Source organism: Polypterus senegalus, chromosome 1, assembly GCF_016835505.1.
Source record: "Polypterus senegalus isolate Bchr_013 chromosome 1, ASM1683550v1, whole genome shotgun sequence".
NCBI lineage: Eukaryota > Metazoa > Chordata > Cladistia > Polypteriformes > Polypteridae > Polypterus > Polypterus senegalus.
The window spans coordinates 102,875,837-102,892,185 of NC_053154.1; positions in this window are offsets into that span (position 1 = coordinate 102,875,837).

The window sequence follows — 16,349 nt, forward strand, 5'->3', positions numbered from 1 at the left end:
TAATCTAATATTATATGCTTGCGAATTCACGGAAAGAGTACACTTTTATTCAGATTAATTCTGAGACCAGAGAGCTTTTGAAATTCTGTGAGTGCTGCTAAGACTGCAGGCACAGAATTTTCTGGGTCCGATATATACAGTACCATGTCATCTGCATATAATGAGATTTTCTGTTCCAGTCCTTCTCTGCTAATCCCCTTTATCTGATCAGTATTTCGACAATGTATTGCCAGTGGTTCAATGGCAATTGCAAACAGCAGTGGTGACAAAGGGCATCCTTGTCTTGTGCCACGCTCTAGTTTAAAGTAGTCTGAGCAAATGTTATTGATGCAAACTGAAGCTTCTGGGTTAGTATACAGTAATTTAATCCATGCACAAATGTTCGGGCCAAACCCAAACTTCTCCAATATAGTAAAAGGTATTTCCATTCAATCATGTCGAATGCTTTTTCTGCATCCAATGATAATAATATTTCTGGGGTGTTTGATTTAGTTGGTGAGTATATTACATTAAACAGGCGTCAAGATTTGAAGATAAGTGTCGGCCCCTAATAAATCCAGTTTGGTCTTGTGATATTACTGAGGGAGCACTTTCTCCATCCTTCTAGCTATGATTTTAGAGAGTATTTTAACGTCGTTATTCAGAAGTGAAATTGGTCTGTATGATGCACATTGTAATAAGTCCTTATTTTGTTTTGGAAAGACAGTGATTAGTGCTTGGCGAAAGGTTTGTGGAAGAGATTGGTTATCTCTGGCTTCTGTAAATGTTGCTAATAGGAGGGAGCTAGCTGAGCGGAGAATTTCTTGTAAAACTCTGCAGGGTAGCCGTCAGGGCCTGCTGCTTTTCCACCTTGGAGTGACTTTATAGCATCCAGTAATTCTGATAATGACAGAGGTTTATCGAGTTCCTCCACACTAAAAGCGTCAATTTGTGGTATCTGTAATTTATCCAGAAATGCATTAGATTGTATATTGTCTTCTTTAAACTCAGTAGTATATAGGGATTTATAGTAGTCTCTAAAAGTGTACATTATATTTTTGTGTTCGATGATTTTATCTCCATTCGTGTTAGTAATTACGAGATTGCGCTATACATCTTGCTTGTGAATTTGTTGCGCTAAAAGCTTATTAGCTTTCTCCATGTTCATAATAATGATGTCTGGATTTGTAAATTAGTTGTTCGGTTTCTTTAGTTGTCAAGAGGTTTAATTCTGAATGTAGAGCCTGCCTCCTCTTATGTAGAGTCTCGCTTGGTAGTCTGGCATGTTCTTCATCTATTTTAGTAATTTCGCTTTTTATCTCTGCTACTTTCTTCGCTCGGATTTATTTCTGTGGGAAAGATATGAGATAATCTGTCCTCTTAAGAAGGCCTTAAGAGTTTCCCAGAGTATTCCTGCAGAGATCTCAGGGGATGTATTTGTCTCTAGAAAGAATTCAATTTGTTTGGATATAAATTCAGTACAATTCTCGTCAGCTAATAGAAGCGGATTGAGGCCATCTGCGGGTGAGTGTATGGGGCTTAGTAATTTCAGCTCCAAGATCATCGGAGCATGGTCTGAAATAACAATAGCATCGTATTTACAAGATTTAATCTTAGGCAAGAAGTTATTATCTATAAAGAAGTAATCAATCCTTGAGTAGCAATGATGTACTGGTGAGTAGAAAGAATATGTTCTTGAATTTGGGTTTAAAACCTCCAGGGATCTGATAAGTTGTGATCAGTTATAAACTTTGTAATTATCTTTGCGGTGTTAGTTGCGTTCCCCTGTGGAGGAAGTCTTATCTAAAAGTGGATTTAGAACACAATTAAAGTCCCCAGCCATTATAAGTTTATGAGTGTTCAGATTGGGAATGGATGCAAATAAATTTTGTATAAATTCCTTATCATCAACATTAGGTGCATAAACATTTATCAAAATCATTTTACAGTTAGATAAGTCTCCCATGACCATCACATATCTCCCTTCAGGATCCAATACTACATCTGATGCTACAAATGGTACTGTTCTATGTATGAGAATTCCCACCCCTCTAGTTTTCTTTGTAAAACTAGAATGGAACATTTGGCCAGTCCAGTCTTTTGCAGCCGGAACTGATCCTTACTTAGTAAGTGGGTTTCCTGTAAAAATACTATTTTAGCATTTAGACCTGTTAGGTGAGAAAGTACTTTCTTTCTCTTTAATTCGTGATTCAGGCCTTTAACATTCCAGCTTACGAAGTTAACTGTCCCATCATGGAGACACTGATTCTGAGTTTTTGATGTCATTTATAGTCTTAACTGGAAGTGAAATAGTTTAGGTCTTAATTTCCTATTCCCCAAGAGTTGTTGCCATGCAGCTTATTATTACGTTGATAGTTATAATTATAAAGATTGAGATGATAGATTAGATATAGATCAAGCCTGCTCTCTTTCTCTTCCCCCCTTAACCCCCACCCTCCCTTTTTGCCTCCCCAGGTGAGGCTAAAACCCACTTCATGCAGTCCCAGTCCTCTGACATACCCAGAGACAGAGCACGTCCAAAGCACATCAAGCCCCCATGCAGTGGCGCTTTAAGGTTAAAAGATAGAGATATCTGTTACCAATATAGTCTTTAAAAGAGGAAAAAGAAAAAAAAAAAAGAATTTTGCACTTAATATATACATATATATATATATATATATACATACATATATATATATATATATATATACACATACATACATACACATATATACACATATATACATACACATACACATACATATAATCTTCATCAATTTTAGTGCATTAAGATGATATCCCCAGATAATAAACCCAGGTGATGGTGTTAAAGATGTGTCCAAAACAAGCATAACAAGTCTTAATGCAGTAATAGCAATAACAGTAAACCAAGGGTATGATATTGAACAGTCTCATTTAGGGTACACATGAAATAATTAGAAAAGAAAAAAGAGGAGGAAAACGTAATTAAGCACAATAAAACATAAACATTTAGCCCTAGTAATACTAAGTAATAATAAGTAATAAGTAAGTAATAATAATAATAAGTAAGTAATAAGAATATGAGAATATATGCTGATAAAAACCCGTATTTTAAAACAAATAGATCAGACAGTAGATTATTAATCCTAGCTTTATCATTTACCGCCATGACTCACAATTATGTATCAGAATAGTCCCGGGATCAGCTTTCTTAACTCATTTTCTGCCTCCTCCTTGCTAGCGAAAACATAGAAATGACCCTGCCATTCCACTTTCAGTTTTGCCGGATACAGGAGGCCGATTTGACATTGGCTTGCCGTAGCAGCTGTTTAATATTATAGAAGGCTGCGCGCTTTAATAGCTGTTGCTGGAGAGAAGTCAGGGAAGACGCGAATGTGGCAATTTCATATATAATATTTTCCTTTTTCTGAGGAGTTCCATCACCTCTAACTTAAATGATAATCGCTCAAAACGAACTATAAAAGATCTTGGTCGGGTCTGACGGTGTTTGATCCGCGCTGTAAGCCGCTGCTATCTCAGATTCTGCTTTAAAGTCGCCCCCGATTATTTTAGAAAAAAGTTCAGTTGCGAATTTCACAGGGTTTAAACTTTCTCGATTCTCCGGCAGGCCTTCAATTCTGACATTATACCTTCTACTGCCATCTTCTAAAGCAGCCAGTCTGTCTCCAAGTTTTTCTCCGAGTTTTTTACATTCCGAACTGGCATTTACTGCTCTTTCCTCGGCACTGGAAGCTAGATGTTCGGCTATTTCGATCCGATTCGTGAATGTCTCACTAAGATGCTCCAATTGATCAGCAAGCGTGCTCAGTTTAGCCGAGTTTTTCTCAATGCGCTCTTCAATTTTGCCCAGCACCTGTCGAAGTTCAAGTTGGACCTCTTGACGCAGCCTTTCATTTGCCTGTTGGAATTCCTGTCGCAGCCTTTCATTTGCCTGTTGGATTTCCTGTCGCAGACATTCATTGGCCTGTTTCATCTCCTGTTTTAATTCCTGTTTCAGTCTCTCAAGTGCCTTTGCCGTTGCTTTCTCATTAGCCTTCTCGCTTTCCTTTATATCTTGCGTGAGCTCAGCGAGCAACACTTTCAGTTCAGATAGCTCAAATGTGCCTTCTTGTGCCGTAGATGAAGCAGCAGACTCTGCTGAAGCGGTGTCCCGCTGCTCCAGTCCCGTAATTGCGTAACTGAAGCCGCGGACCTCCCGGCCTTTTCCAGTTTCAGGTAATCCTCTCCAATCGGCGAGCTATCCACATCTGCACTCACGATCGCACCTTCGCTCCCCTTTTCGCTCTCAGCCGGCGACGATGTAGCGGACCGTGGTCCCGAGGAGTCTGTACTTTCGCCCTTCTGATCCAGGTCTGTCTCTGACAGGCCGTATCTCGAGCTAGGGCTTGCTGATCGCAGCTTGGATGTAGCTTTAGTCTTCGATTCTTTCGTTCTTTCCTTCTTGTTGGCCATGTTTATATGTGTTTACATATACTGTAGCGGTCCCTCTCGGGTTGAATAAATACAGGATATCTCAGAATAATAAGCCAATAATATGAAAAATAGCACCACTGCTAGCGGAGCTCCACTTCAGACGTCCATCTCCCGCATCGGACGAGACCAATTCTATTTTAATTAATGTTGACTTATGTTTATTTTTTATTGTGTCTTCTATTTTTCTATTCTTCATTTTGTAAAGCACTTTGAGCTACATTTTTTTGTATGAAAACGTGCTATATAAATAAATGTTGTTGTTGTTGTTGTATAACCCAGAAGTGCATCATAGGAAGAGCAACAACAGAAGTGACGTGCTTCCAGGGTGAAGAAAAGGACTTGTACCTGACCCGGAAGTGATAAAGAATCACATGGACTGGGGATTGGGAACACTTCCGGGTCAGGGTGTATAAAAGGACTGTGGGAGCTCCCAGACGGCGAGCTGAGCTGGGTGGAAGGGTGGCAACGCATCTGGGAGTGGAGGAATTGTTTTATTAGTGATTATTGTGTAATTTAATGAGTATAGTGGAGGATAGGGTGGTTTGTGCACTGTGGAAGATTAATAAAGTCAACTATTGGACTTTTATCTGGTGTCTGGCGTCTTGGACAGGGGTTCAAGGGAGCGATAGCGCCCCCTATCTGTCACACTGTACAGGTAAAACTAAAAACCGGCCCATGGATGTTTAGAATTTTTTAAATACTCGACAGGATTCTGGTCTATTATGAAATTTAAATCATGGACAAATTTTTACCCTCAAGAGCCTGAACATGAGTCACTTTGACCCAATGTCTCTGCAAATTCGTTGTTTCTTACTCTGTTTCGTAAGAGAATTGCGAAATTTTGTGTATTTCATTGTTAGGTTTCCTGCATTAAGTGTACTTTTCAGACAATTGCTATTAAATGTTAATGTTACATAGTTTGATGTTAATTTTGTGTTGTTAAGATACTACAGTACGTCATTATTATTATTCATGTTCAATAAAGGCTGGCTGGTTGCGTCGCAAACAATTAAGGCTCCTTGGTTGGTCTGAGTGCACATGTACGGTGAGTGTCGACTGCACATGCACCAATTCCAAGAAAAAATAGGCCTTTTTTGCGCTGCAGCATCAGGCACAATTTCGTCTTAATCCGGCCCTGCCTGTGATAAACTCTTCATTTGTAAGGATCTTTATAGGTCATGTCTCTACAAACCAGATATTTTGTTGCACTCTTCAGAGGCATTTATTATACTGCTTAAGACTTTCTTTTGTATTTTGAACTTTTAAAGTCAGTTCCTTATTTTTAGGGCCTAGCCGGACAAAAGGCTGCAGGTAGTAATTAGGGCTTGCTGACATAGGTTTGATGGAATTCTAGGCAGGTCATTGAAGGTTTAAGCCTGTGGAAGGAGCATTTTGGAGGCCTTGCATGATTTATTTTGGAACTACAAATTTTTCCACAGTGCAGGGGAAACAGCATTTATTTTAGCGGCACATTTCCTGTCTGAACTGGTTTCCAGTCTAGAAAGCTAATTTCATGCAACTCATCTTTGACTTATGTTGTGACAACATTTTTTTTTGTTATTGTTAACAGGAGAATTTATCAGAGCTAATTTTTTGAATGGAAAAATAATTTTGTATGAAATTGCTTGAATGTGGATTAGATTGTCACCGTTTTTGTAACATATCTCCATTGTCTTATAGCACAAGAACCTGGTAAGCAGACTTGCTACTGTTAACCTGTGCTTGTGGCATTTCTTTACATAATTCCCATGTCACTGTTTTGTGCCAGTGACGAGGCTTATAAATTTCATTTGCAAGAGTTCCAGTCTGCAGCATCACCTCACCAGAATTCTGCTGGAGGAACAGTCAGCAGAACATCATGAACAGTTGCTGCAGAACAATTTGTGATGGCATAGCAAGGGCCAAGTGTTAGTCAGTGTATGAACTACAACATTAATTCTGCAGTTCGCATACCAGGAGAAGGTGGGAGCAGAGGATGCCATCATCTATATGCTACACCAATCCCTCTCCCATTTGGACAGAGGCACTGGTGTTGTAAGAATTATGTTTCTGGACTTCTCTAGCGCCTTCAACACCATCCAACCTCTGCTCCTTAGGGACAAGCTGACAGAGATGGGAGTAGATTCATACCTGGTGGTATGGATCGTGGACTATCTTACAGACAGACCTAAGTATGTGCGTCTCGGGAACTGCAGGTCTGACATTGTGGTCAGCAACACAGGACCGCTGCAGGGGACTGTACTTTCTCTGGTTCTGTTAAGCCTATATACATCGGACTTCCAATACAACTCGGAGTCTTGCCACATGCAAAAGTTCACTGACGACACTGCTATCATGGGCTGCATCAGGAGTGGGCAGGAGGAGGAGTATAGGAACCTAATCAAGGACTTTGTTAAATGGTGCGACTCAAACCACTTACACCTGAACACCAGCAAAACCAAGGAGCTGGTGGTGGATTTTAGGAGACCCAGGCCCCTCCTGGACCCCTTGATTATCAGAGGCGATTGTGTGTAGAGGGTGCAGACCTATAAATACCTGGGAGTGCAGCTGTATGATAAATTGGACTGGACTGCCAATACTGATGCTCTGTGTAAGAAAGGTCAGAGCCGACTATACTTCCTTAGAAGACTGGCGTCCTTCAACATCTGCAATAAGATGCTGCAGATGTTCTACCAGACGGTTGTGGCGAGTACCCTCTTCTAAATAGTGGTGTGCTGGTGAGGTAGCATAAAGAAGAAGGACGTCTCACGCCTGGATAAACTGGTGAGGAAGACAGGCTCTGTTGTATGCACGGAGCTTGACAGGTTGACATCCGTAGCAGAGTGATGGGCGCTAAGCAGGCTCCCGTCAATCATGGAGAATCCACTGCATCCACTGAGCAGTGTCATCTCCAGACAGAGGAGCAGCTTCAGCAACAGACTGCTGTCACTGTCCTGCTCCGCTGACAGACTGAGGAGATCATTCCTTCCCCACACTTTGCGACTCTTCAGTTCCACCCAGGGGGGTAAACGTTAACATTACACAAAGTTATTGTCTGTTTTTACCTGCATTTTTATTACTCTTTAATTTAATATTTTTTTTTATCAGTATGCTGCTGCTGGATTATGTGAATTTCCCCTTGGGATTAATAAAGTAGCTATCTAATTCAGCCATATTTAATCACTGTGTCCTGGATTGTATTCGTTGTTGGGGTCTGGATCGTCTATCTACCTGTGTGCTGAGGACTGTTTGTGGATTCACAGCTTTCCCGCAAGTAATAGGAGCTCTCCTGAACCATCCATCCATCCATCCATCTTCACCCTTACAGTGTCTACCAGTAGGACTGTTTTTTTTATACCCTTTCAACATACAAATCTCTGGACTTACTCTCGTCATCTCTCATTATATCCGGTTTGGTATTCCGTGGACTTTGCTGTGTGGTGTTTGTGATTATATGTTTAATATAATATCACCGTAGGGGTGCAGGGGTGGTATTATTGTTTTCATTTATATAATTTAATTTCATTATATTATTTAATTCCTGTTAGTTCCCAGTGTGCTGTATTTTGTCTCTGTTTGTGAGTGTGTGTGGGTCGAGCCAAGGCTGGGAACGTCCCTGGGATCCACTATAAAAATAAATAAATCACTGTCATCTTGACGGTATGAATCTTAGCGGCACCTGACCGCTACAAGGATATCATGAAAATGATTTGAAGTCTAAAACAGATGAGTTATTCTCAATGCTTCACTTTTTTCTCTTCACTTTCCTTCCCAGTATTTAATTAATTTTTTACATTTTTATTTCTTTTGTCACTGTCTTGCTCCACTGACAGACACACTATGCTACTCTTCAATTCCACCCGGGGGTTATTCAAAGTTATTCAAACATTATCCAAAGTTATGGTCTGTTTTTACATGCATTTTTATCACTCTTTAATTTAATATTGTTTTTTGTATCAGTATAATGCTGATGGATTATGTGAATTTCCCCTTGGGATTAATAAAGTATCCATCTATCTATCTATTTTGTTCTTCCTATTCAGCCTACAAAACCAAAACACCCAAAACCTTTCTGAACATTTTAAATGACAGCAAAGAAATTACCTATGTACATTTTTTTTTTTGAAAAATCACATCTCACCTAAATCAGCCTGTCATTGCAATGCTAGAGCCATAATATTACAAATATAAATGGGACTGTTGAAACTTTTCATCTACAGGTAAAGTTGGACCTGTTTGAACATGATCTACAGGAAAGAAGGTTGCACTTTCCACATTTGTCACTGCTTTGTTAAAAAAAAAAACAAAATGCGAGAGGATTCATGCATGAATTCATGGCAATACTGGAAAGAGAGATTTAAGGATTGGTTGGAGAGCTTTGGTCTTTCAAATGTAATCCCTGTTTCTAAAACAGCCATTCTTTGTTTCTGCAGGCGACCAGATGGGCTGCTTACATCCCTGGTTGCTGCTTTCATTCAACAGACAACCTTAGAAATGTCAAAATCAGATTTAATGAACAACACAAGTAAGACAAGTGAGTAACTTCTGGATAAGCATGTTTCCCCATTTGTGATGTACAAGATCAATTGCAAATCGGCTACTCAGAATGTTTACCTCTAAAAATATCTGTGGATCCTAATTTTCTTCAATGAATATTATCAAAAGGGCAGGACAGGATCAGACTTTTTTATGCACATTTGGATCAGTACTTTTCAAGAGAACACCTTGATACTACCCAGTGCTGTCACTTCTGTCACTGAATGCTGAGTAAAGTCATATTACTATAGTTTTGCATACTGTATTAATTACAATTAATAATTATAATGTAATAATATGGCAGCTGCAATAAGAACTACTGTATAGTAATTATGAATGGCTAAGGCACCGACCCTTTGTTGTTCAATGTGGCTTGCATTTAGCTCTTGAGGCAAGGTTATTGGAGACACTTACCCCAGGATACAGAGGTGCTTCCAAGGGATTTCATAAAGTGGCCACAGCCACCATACAAAAAATACTATTATTTTTACATTTTGTATCCTTTAAAAAGAATGATAAAGTGACTGAGGCTGGACTTACTGGTTAACTTTCAAGAGCGCACTTTACCTTTGCATTTGCATTCTCCTCCTACTACTCAGGGTTGACAGATGTGCCCCCCCTAACCAACCCTCCCCCCCGCCTTGGGTCTAGCAGCGTGCTTCAAATAGCAAAGGAAACAACACCCATTAACATTGCTCATTGCTTTTTTAATGTTTTATTAATTTTATTAGAATCAAACAACAATCCATACAAGCAAGTCAAGTTAACAAAACTATGTTCAAAACAAATCATCCCCCACCCATGAGAAAGTGAATCAAGCCAGCAGAGCAAAACTTTAATAGTAAAAATATGTAAATGAATAAACGAATAAAAATAAATAGAATAAAAAAGAGGGGACAGAAACTTCTTCCTCAATTTAAGTGCTTATTCTAGAATGTTATTGATTAGATCCTGCCAAGTTTTGAAAAAGTGTTGCACAGATCCTCTAAGTGAGAATATGATTTTTTTCAATTTTAGATAATATATAACATCAGTTATCCACTGACTTAAAAGAGGTAAGTTAGCATTCTTCCAGTTGAGCAAGATAAGTCTATGTGACAATAGCGAAGTAAAGCCAATTGCAGTTTGTTTTTTCTTCTCCACTTTATCTGGAAGTACACCAAACACATTTGTTAGTGGATTAGGGGTGACTGTGATACCAAGGTTGTCTGATAGGCGTTTAAAGATTTTGGTCCAGAATGATGTTAATTTGGTGCAGGCCCAAAACATATGGCCCAGTGAGACTGGAGCTCGATTGCAACTTTCGCAGGTCGGATCTTGTCCGGGAAACATTTTGGACAGTTTTAAGTGAGATAGATGTGCACTATATATTTTAAGTTGAACAACTGAATGCTTTGCACATATGGAGATAAAGCGATTTCTGTGCATTGCTACCTTCCACTCCTTTTCTGAGATGTTGAGTGAGAGATCCTTTTCCCACTGTACTCTAGGATCTTTGAAAGGAAGGGACTTTAAAATGTTTTATAGAAATGCTGTCTTTGTCCCCAAGACTGATCAATATCTCTTCTGGAATAAAAATAGGTGGGAGGTGAGGAAAATTAGGCAGATTTCATTTAGCAAACTTTCTAATTTGGTGGAAAAATTGTGTTGACGGGAGACTAAATTTGGAGCGTAATTGTTCATAGGATGCAAAGACATTATTTATATACAAATCTCTAAATGATTTAATCCCAATTGTTTTCCAAACATTAAAAACTGTGTAAGTTTGTGAGGGTGGAAAAAGGTGGTTATCATATAGCGGTGCCACAAATAAAATATTCTCTAACTTGAAGTGCTTCCTACATTGGTTCCATATTCTGAGTGAATGAAGGACAATTGGGTTGTTAGTATATTGAGAATACCTTGTATTTACTGGTGTACAAAGCAAGAAATATAAAAAAGTACTGCAGGATTTCATTTGTATTGCAGACCAAGCTAGTGTGTGTTCATCTGTTTGTGTCAATGTCCAGGTTTTTATAGCTTGTATGTTTGCTGCCCAGTAATAAAACTAAAAATTAAGTACAGCCATGCCGCCTTCTGATTTAGGTCGTTGTAGGATTGCCTTTTGAATACGTGGGTTTTTCAAATTCCAAATAAATGAGGTTATGATTGAACCTAATTTCTTAAAAAAGATTTGTTAATGTATATGGGGATGTTTTAAAATAGGAACAGAAGCTTAGAGAGGATATTCATCTTGACCATATTAATTCTCCTTGCTAAAGTAAGATAGAGGGTAGACCATCTAAGCACACCTTGTTTAATTTTATCCATGTAAACAGCAAATTTTTGTTGAAAAAGATTAAATATAAAGATATATAAAGATCTTTATATTTAATTGTGATGTTGACCCCTAGGTGTTTAAACTGATCTGCAATGATAATGTTGTTTGCTAGAGAATTCACTGGAAAAAGCAAACTTTCTTTCAAATTAATTTTGAGTCCAGATATCTTTTGAAATTCTGCTAGTACATTTAGGGCTGTACGTACAGAATTTTGTGGGTCTGATATATACAGTACCATATCATCTGCATATAGTAATATTATCTGTTAAAGTCCTTCTCCTAAAATCCCCTTTATCTTTGATGCATTTTGAAAGTGAACAGCCAATGGCTCAATGGCGATTGCAAATAGCAGTTGTTAATACAAACTGAAGCTTCTGGACTGTTATACAGTAATTTGATCCATGCACATATGTTCGGGCCAAACCCAAATTTATTCAAAGTGGTGAACAGGTAATCCCATTCAACCATACCAAATGCTTTTTCTGCATCCAAAGATAATATGATCTCTGGAGCATTCGACTTTATGGGTGAATATATTGCATTAAATAGGCGTTGAAGATTTGAAGCCAAATGTCTACCTTTATGACGTATTTCTTCTGAACCCACGCTGAGAGTTCAGAAAAACCGCTGTACTTGCCATGTGCTGCTCAAACTTATCTTTAATAATTCCTTCCATTAATTTTCCTTACTAGAGGGTAAATAGTATCTGGTCCTGGTGATTTGTTTGATTTCAGCCTATTTAATATGAGCAATACTTCTCCATCTACAATTTCTAAATCACTCAAAACCTCCTTAGTAGTCCTGCTTACCTCTGAGAGGTTTTTTACTTCCTCACTTGTGAAGACTTCGGAAAAATGCAAGTTTAGAGCATCTGCTATTTCACTGTCTGTATCTTTAAATTCCCCTTTGCTATTCCTGATACACTTCACCTCCTCCTTGATTGTTATTTTACTACGAAAATACTGAAATAATCTCTTAGGGTCATCTTTTGCCTTATCTACTATATCCCTCTGTAACTGTCTTTTATCCTCCCTAATATTCTTCTTTATAGTTGCTCTCATGTTCTCATATGCCCTACAATTCACTTTGGAGTTATTAGGCTTATATGCCTTATATAGCTGTTTATTCCTGTGCAGCTTCTTTGTTAACTCTTTATTAACTTACTGTGGAGTTTTTTTAATTTCCTATTAATTCCAAATTTAGATATGTACCTGTCTTGCATTACATATAAAACATTTTTAAACCTGTTCTACTGCTCCTCGACTGTCTCCACACTTAAAAGCTTATCCCTGTCTATCCTCCTTAGACTTTGCCACATCTGCTCAAAATTTGCCCTACCAAAGTTAAACTAAACAATTTTAGTTTTTGCATTTGCACTCTACAAAACACTGTGAACTGTATTATATTATGGTCATTTGACCGTAGTGGTTCAATCACCTCTACACCCTCAATTCTATCCTGATTATTACAAAATACTAAATCCAGATAAGCTTCACCCATACTATGTTAAAAAACATTCACCGATTACTTCTAAAAACTTGTGCTCCACTATTTGCAAGGTTATCCCAGTTAATATTCAGATAATTAAAGTCCCCCATGACTATAATATCCCCCTGTAAACTTGCCTTTTTAATATTACTAAAAAGATGTGTGTTGAAATTACAGTCTGCATTGGGTGGTCTATAACACACTCCTAAAATAAGGCCTCTTCCCTTAATGGTTTTCAGGCAAAGCCACATATCCTCACTAAGATGGGGCTCATCATCCAACTGAAGAGAACTTAATTCTGTTTGATATAAACAGCAACCCCACATCCTTTTCTGTTCTGTCTATCCTTCTTAAAAAATGTGTATCCCTCTATCCTATACTCATCCCCATCTTTTTTATTTAGCCAGGATTCCATTATTGCTATAATATAAATATATATTGTTTTTGATACTTCTAGCATTAATGCAAGCTATTTTATAATGTGTTACTCCTTTGAAATGTAAACTTTGGGTTAGAATTTACATTACTATGCATTTTTATTTATACACTATTGTTTGTTCCTCCATGTACCTGTATAGTTCTAAACCTAGCCTATCCTAAACTCCCTGCCCTCCATTCCCTAGTTTAAACAATCTTCGACTAACCTACACATACATCTCCCCAATACATCGGTGCCCCTCTGGTTCAGATGTAACTCAATGCAGCTGAACAGGTCCCATCTGTTCCAAAAGGAGTCCCAATGCCCCATAAACCTACACTTTCTACCCTACATCAAGATTTGCGCTAAATGTTAAGCCTTCTAATCACCACAGGCAGAACTTCAGAGAAGACTAACTTGTCAGTTCTGCTCCTCAGCCTGGCACCTAAATCTTTGAATTTGGATTGCAGACAGACTACCCTTATGTATGTCATTTGTTCCAACTGTAAAAAGGAAGAGACTCAACACACGTAAAAAAGGTTTGGGGCAGCCACCTGTATAATATTCCTAGCTGCAAATGTTTGTTTTTCATTCAACTGAGTAGTTGATTTGTAGAGAGTCCAAGACAGAACTGATGAAGGCTGGAAAAGATGGCGGTTTTATGTGGTCAGACAGGAAGTGATGTATGTTAACCGGAAGTGATGTAGGTTGACTGGAAGTGATGTTTCTCTGACATCAGCCTAGGCGCTGGGACCGGAAGTGACGTTCTTCTGGACGCCGGAACTGGAAGTGCCGTTCTTCTGGGCGCCAGAACCGGAAGTGACGTTCTTGATTCAGATAGGTTTTCTCACAGCTGGTCTGTAGAGATAGCAGGAGAAGGTTTAATGCACCCCGCCCTCCCCTAGCCTGGCGTGGAATTACCTTTACTTGGTCTACACAATGTCCCCCTATTCGCACGTGTGTGACACAACATGGATAATGACAACTGGATCCACCCTTCCAGGGAGGTCTCCCAGCCGTGCACCCGGAAGGCAACACACCTTGCGAGACTCTCTGTCTCTGAAGCAAGCCTGTGCTTCAATCCCCCTAATGATTGAGTCACATACTATCACTACGTCTCTCTTTCTAGGAACTGGTTTTGAGGTGGGTCATTGGGAATCCTCATCCCTGCCTACCACCTCAGAATCATCAGAGACACCATCGAGCTCTACAGGGACCTGAAAATGGTTTGACTCTTCTAATTCTGGGGTTGATGCCCTCGGACAGTGTGCACCCTTTACCTTACGCCTTGTGACCGTGACCCACCTATCTCTACCTGTCTGGTCTGGAATCTCCTCCTGCGCCACCTTAGGGGTACACACTATCTCTCTAAAGGACTCCTGGGCAAATTCTCTACTGCAACGCAGGCCAGCCAACTCCTCCTCCAGTTCAGTGGCCCTGAGCTTGAGGTGCTGGATCAGCTGGCATTTCCTGCAGATGTAGCCTTCATAGTCGACTGGCTGCTTCAAGTCATCATCTAAAAAGTCTAACATCCAATAGGACTTCCATTGCACTGGCCTCATTATTAAAATTTGATGAAGGATTGCTAAAACTGCCTTAACCTTTTTATTTTATAATTAAAATTAAATGATTTAAATGGTAAAAATAAAAAAATTTAAGCTAAAGAAATTAGATTATAGAACTACTACTGCTATTTTATACCTTCTGTCCCCTTAAGCTCCTGTAATATTCTCCCTCTCAATTGCTTGCTGTTTGTCCTTCTATGAGGTTAACTTTACTTTTCTCTTGTTTGTTTTCCTAACTTTGTGCTCGTCTTATTACTCACTTAAAAGCTCTGAACCCTTACACTGTTACTTACTTAAAAGCTCTGAACCCTTACACTGTCACCCACTTAACTATTCTACCTCCAGACCGCTGTCCAATCTAAAATTCATAAATAAAACTTGCTTAGTTAAATAAATGACATAATTCTTCTAGAATTTTCATGACCTTTCTAATGCAATCAAGAGTTACTTCATGCATGGTGTGGCACTAAGTTGCATAAACTATAGGTAGAGGAGGTTGAAATTAGTCCATTAAGTTTGTCACCTTGAGAGGGTAACAGTTATTTTTCAGTCTTTGCTTCAACTGAGAACAGGTTTAGCAAAATGAAGTACAACAGGCATTGGAAGTTAATTGGGCACTATTTATGTTGAATCATTCGGACCAATAAGTTAGCTTTTTTGGCATCCCTGTCCATAAAAGTGTTGAAAGAAATGAGATTGTTGATTATGTTGTCATAAGAAAACTTTTAAAAGGGTGGATATGAATATAGAACTTCCACTTAGCCAAACCACAGCAAAGGGGTTGGTATAATTCCAAATTCCAAACGGTCAAATTACGTTAAAACGTGGGATTATGAAGGCAAGGGGAAGGATCTTTAAATGATTAATAAAATAGATGGGACAGTTGGGTTAGGGGCAGAACAAAAAGAGATGAAGCTATCAGGACACGTCTCAGATTAGGACAAACAATTATCACTCTTTACAATGGTAAACCCAGTACAGGATTATGTAGGTTCTGTCATTATTTAGAAACGGTGGACAACATGTAGTGATTAAGTGAGCAAAGAAACCAGTTCCAAGCCACATTCCACTCACTGGGGGTCGTCAATTGCACGCTGTAAAATTTGTTACATTATTGAAATAAATGTTTTGGAATTCGCTGACCCATTGTTTAACCTTGACAGTGCCTTTTTGATGTTATTTAACTGAAATAAAAGTTTGGACAGAATAGGTATTAATCTGCTTATTTCTCTCCACAAGCATTGCACCATACTCCAGTCCAGTTGGTGGCAGTAATGTACCTAGGACGATGGTTTGCCAACTATCATTAAATCACAGAAGAAGGAGGTTTGTCATGGTGCTGCAGTTGAGCTTAAGGCAGAGTATAGGTTCAGTGCATAGCTGTATACAAAACTTGGGTTGAACTCCTGCTCGTTCACATTTTTCATTTTGCTGCTATTGACTCTTAGTTTTTATAGTAAGTTAAGTTCAACACACAAATTATATTGTTTAGTTTGGGACTACTGTATACTATATGTAACAATGCTATGCATGGTGGTTGGGTTACACATACATTAATATATACTTGTAAATAATAAGGTTGATGTGT